Raw genomic sequence first — 5,228 nt, 5'->3', positions numbered from 1 at the left:
TGTGCTGTTTCTCCCCGGAAGTAAGTAAGAAGATGATCAGGCCGAGAAAGAAGCCAGTAAATAAAGAAGGAAAAAAGCCAAGTGTATATCAGAGAAACCACACTGAATGCTTGATTGAACAGTGCCTGAAGCCCACCCCACAGCTTGGCTTCATAATTAAGAAAGCCAATAAATTTCCATTTTACAATATTTTGAGTTAGATTTACTGGTAGTAGCCACCTAAAGTATCCTAAGTGATACGAATTAGAGATCACATTAACTAGTGGACGGAAAAGAACACTATGTTTACCACAATTAAAATAAAACAATCAAATGTTACACACGTGTGATGGTTAATTTTATCTGTCGACCCAACTGGGCCACGCGGTGCTCAGATATTTGGTTAAACGTTATTCTTGGGTGTGTCTGTGAGGGCGTTTTTGGATGAGATCAACATTTGAGTTGGTAGACCAAGTAACGCAGATCACCCTCCCTGACGTGGGTGAGCCTTGTCCAATCTGGCGAAGGCCTGAATACAATGAAAGGCCGAGAAAGAAAGAATTCTCTCTTCCTGCACGACTGGCTTTGAGCTGGGACATTGGCCTCCTCCTGCCTTCGGACTTGGACTCAGACTGGACCTGACACCATCGGCTCTCCTTGGTCTCAGGCCTTCAGATTCGGACTGGGGATGCATCATCGGCTCCCCTGGTCTGAACTTCTCAGCCTCTGTAATCGTGTGAGCTGATTCCCTATGATAAATCACACACATACACACACATATATATATAAATCATATATACATATATATCTCCTACTGGTTTTGTTCCTCCCTAGAACTCTAATACAAAATGCAGCTGCTTTTGAGGCAGCTCAGAGCAGAGAACCGAAGTAGACCAGGCTTCACCTACCCCCTGCCGCCCCCACAGTCCCTGAGGCCTCTCCCCTGTCACCTCAAGTCCTGAAATCACACTTTGAAGACCACAAGCTGAAATGATCTCTGTTGGCCTTTTGTTGTTTTAGAAAACATCTCCGAGAGAAAGAAACTTCGTGAGGTCACAGAGGTTCTGGAACGTGTTTCTTCCGGATGTTCTGACTTGCTCTGGGAGTCTCTCTGTGGACCTCTCCTTGCTCGTTTGTAAGATAAACGTCTTGGTTGGAATGAGCGTCAGAAAGGCTCTCTTCGCAGCCTAGGCAACATCAGAGTACGAACAGGTTGACCATCTATCTGGCAGAAGGAGACTTTGGGTGGCTCCAATTATTTTTATTCCTTGCACAAAAGTGACACAAATTCCCTGGAAATATTTAGAAATAAACATAAGGAAAAAGTAGAAAATACAAATCACTCATAATATTTTTCTTGAAAATAACCACTGTGAACATTTTGGTGTTAATATGTTCAAACTTACTTCTCTCTCTCCTCTTTCTTTCTCACACACACACAAATATAAGTAATCATACTGTGCGTGCTATTTATAACCTGTTGAATTATCTTAAAAATATAATAATCTTTCCATACCAATAAATATTCTTCCATAGTAATGTTTTAATAGCTGTAAAGAATTTCAACTGCGTAAATATACCAAAATTTATTCAACTAATATCTTCCTTGGAAATTTAGGTTGATCCAATTTTCTGCCATTTTAATAATATGATGAACATTATTGTAGCTAAATCTCTACACATTTGCATTATTATATCCTTAGGATTTATTTTTAGAAATGGAATTACTAACTCAAAGAGTATAAACATTTTTAAATTGTTTGATGCATTTTACCAAATTATCCAGAAAGTTTATGCAAAGTTAAGGCCCCTTTGCCTGTGTATGCAGGAGCCTGTTCACTATCACCGCTTTCAGGCAGTTATATTTTAAAATTTTAATCAATCAGAGGAAGTGAGAAGAATGAGACTCTGGTTTCCTAAAGATATCTTGGACTTTTGTTCGTGTGCGTGCGAGCGTGTGTGTGTGTGTGTGTGTGTGTGGCCAGAGGCTAGTAAATCTCCTCCCAGGTTTGATTTGTAATTGGACTCTGGGGCCACGTTAGGATCTAAGGCTGGTTACATGCCTACAGCAAAGGTTGGTGGTAAATGAGGACAACTTCATTCCTTTTAGAAAATCTAAAAGTAGAGCAGAAATAGCCTCATGGGACAAGGAGAAAAGGATGCTTGATGGGCCAAGGGAGGACAGTGGCTAACAGATATTATGGGCAATTTCAAGATTTCTGAATCCTCTGACAAATCCCTGTCTTATTCTTAGAGCCTCAATCTTTACTGATCAGTTCCTTAACTGTGACACAAGAGCTGATCCGCATTCACTTGATACAGCCATCTTCAATTTTGGTTATTTGCCCTGTGACTCTCCAAGATATATATATATATATATATATATATATATATATATATATATATATATATCCTTTTTTTTTTTGTGAGGAAGATTGGCCCTGAGCTAACATCTGTTGCCAATCTTCCTCTTTTTACTTAAGGAAGACTGTCCCTGAGCTAACATCTGTGCCAATCTTCCTCTATTTTGTATGTGGGATGCCACCACAGTGTGGCTTGATGAGCAGTGTGTAGGCCCATGCCTGGGATCCAAACCCACAAACCCTGGGCTGCTCATGTGGAGCATGCAAACTCAACCACCATGCCACCAGGCCAGCCCCCAAGATATTTTTTTTTTAAAGCACAGTCATATAATGTTCCCAGGTAAATTCTAAGCCAAGAGTTTAGGATTTGAGATGTCATTCTCTTTCATTAAGCAATCCAGTGCTTTCAGAAATGGCCATTCCCCTCCACTATCATTTCCCTTTGTCCTGTTGCCTTTGTGTGACAGTGGCAAGATGGTTTTCAAAGCTTTGCCCTTGGTGGCCAGGTTACTGTGGATGACTACAAGTGATAACTGCTTTGCACCTATGTGAGGTGAGCCTCCAAGTTTTCCATCCTTGAATACTGACAAAGGTTTTTAATGCCTTTGATGCTGGCCAAGCCTGATAGCCAAAAGAATCTTTCCCACTGTGGTGGACAGATCCAAACATGATGCCCCAATGATTACATGATGTTCACATCTTTGTTGGCAGGAGCTGTGACGTCCAACCAATAGACCATGGCAAAGGTGACGAGATGCCAGTCCCATGATAAGATTACCTTATACAGCAAATATGATGGGCTATCACCTCATGATTATGTTACAATACACTATATATACTATACATATGTATGTATCCATGTCAACGACTGGAGTGCTCTCTCTCTCTCATGGGCATCGAAGAAGCAACGCTGCATGAGTTCCGCAGGTGCAAGGAAGTGAATTCTGTCAACAGCCTGAATATGGGTTTGGAAGCAGATTCTTCTCCAGTTGGGCGTCTGATGAGAGCCTGGCCCTGGCCAGCACCTGGATTACAGCCTGATGAAACCCTGAAGCAAAGAACCCGGATAAGCCACGCTCAGACTTTTGAGCTACAGAAACTGTGAGATAATAAATATGTGTTATTTGAGGCCGCTCACTTTGTAGGAATTTGTTCTGCAGCAGTAGAAAACAACTACACCCACATATGTGTCTTTCTATTACCAATTTCTGTTCCCAGGTTCTCAGTTGCAAACCAATTTTATCTGATTTAAACGTAAAGGAATTCATTGAAAGATAAACCACATAGGCCACAGAATCAACAGAAAGGTTATAGACCTGGTCCTGCTCAATGGGCAGGAAGGAAAGGAGACCAGCAGCAGAAACCACAGCCAAAGGGAGTCGGCATCAGGCTTGTTAAGATATCACCAGTGGCACAGCTGCCAGTTACCACCCCTGCTAGACGGCACTGCCACTGGACCCTGTTGCTGCTGCTAGACCCTGGGTCCCAGTGCTGCTACCACTGGGTGGGATTAACATGCAGTTCAACCATTGCGTTCTCCACTGCCTTGCATTTTTGCATCACTTTGTTGAGATTCAAAGCATTGGGTGAGAACATACTATTAGCCAAGTTTTAGTCACACATCCATATCCTAACTGCCAGGAAGCAGTGGGTTGGAGCATCTGCTCAGGGCCACAGAATTCCTCAAATCTAGAGTACACGCTCATGTTTTATGTTGATGGTGTCTTAGTCTGTTCAGGTAGCTATAACAAAAATATCATAGACTTGGTGCCCTATAAACAGCAACTGTTTTTTTCTCACAGTTCTGGAGGCTTGGAAGTCCAAGATCAAGGTGCCAGAAGTTTTGAGGTCTAATGAGGGCCCACTTCTTGGTTCATAGGTGGCTGTATTCTCGCTGTACCCTCATGTGGTGGAAGGGACAGGGGAGCTCTCTGGGATCTCTTTTATTAGGGAGCTAATCCTATCCATGAGGGCTCCATTCTCATGACTTAATCACCTCCCTAAAACCCTATCTTCAAATACCATAACAGTGGGGATTAGATTTCAACATACAGGTTTTATGGGGACACAAAGATTCAGTCTTTAGAAAATGGCATGTCCTAAAGTTTGACAGAACTCAACTCCTCATAGCTCATAGTGTAACTGGTGCTCTCCAGCATCACGCAGTGCATAGCCCCTCATGGATATTACAATGAAAATGAGAACCCCTCAGAGTTGCACAGTGCAGAACTCTGTGCTGCTCCCATCCAGCCTCTGTTGTGGAAGCAGAAAGTTCCATGCTATCAAGACCTAGACTGTGGAATGTTCCTCCAATAGGAAGGTTTTAGGATGCAGGGCAATTGTTAAAAATTGAAAAACGATAAATGACTCACATCAGGAAATAGATGGTAATTGAAGCCATATGTGTGGATAAGATTGCTTAGTCCAAGACCAAAGAATAAGGATAGAAGAGAACCATGGAGAAAGCCTCAAGAACCTCCAACATTGCACGGCCAGGGAGAGATTGACATGTGTGCAGAGACGGAGTAGTGAGGCAGGTATCTCCCGTGTGTGACCTTGAGCATGAACTTCCCAGGAGGGCTTCAATTTCATATAACAATTAATTATTTTTGATAAAGAAGTACCACTAAGTGTTTAGTTAAATACAACTTATTTTAATAAAAATAACTGTAAAAACTAAGAGAAACGATGTCTTTTCTTTTAGACTCTGTGTCTTGACTTGGGATTCAGAAGTTATGGTTATTTCAGAGGCAATATTCAAACTTCTACCTGTAGTCTGGAGTTAGAATGAAGGGTCAGGCTCCAGGATTTTGTGGCCTAAACATCTCAGTGGGGCCAAAATAATTTCAATCAGGTTTCAGTGTAGCCGGTCCCTCAATTCCTAAC

The 5,228-nt window shown here is 42.0% G+C and overlaps 1 long non-coding RNA gene across 1 annotated transcript; it reads right to left on the bottom strand.

The window, feature by feature from the left end:
* Positions 1 to 313: 313 nt before the first annotated feature.
* On the bottom strand, positions 314 to 1,083 carry LOC139084335 (uncharacterized). Its single transcript, XR_011541683.1, has 2 exons — positions 930 to 1,083; positions 314 to 728 (listed from the first exon to the last, which is right to left on the bottom strand). It is a non-coding gene; the product is annotated as an uncharacterized lncRNA (long non-coding RNA).
* Between the last annotated feature and the right edge of the window lie 4,145 nt (positions 1,084 to 5,228).

The sequence above is a fragment of the Equus przewalskii genome, chromosome 6 (assembly GCF_037783145.1).
Source record: "Equus przewalskii isolate Varuska chromosome 6, EquPr2, whole genome shotgun sequence".
NCBI lineage: Eukaryota > Metazoa > Chordata > Mammalia > Perissodactyla > Equidae > Equus > Equus przewalskii.
The sequence above is the reverse complement of the archived record's forward strand: the minus strand, read 5'-3'. Positions and strand labels throughout refer to the sequence as shown.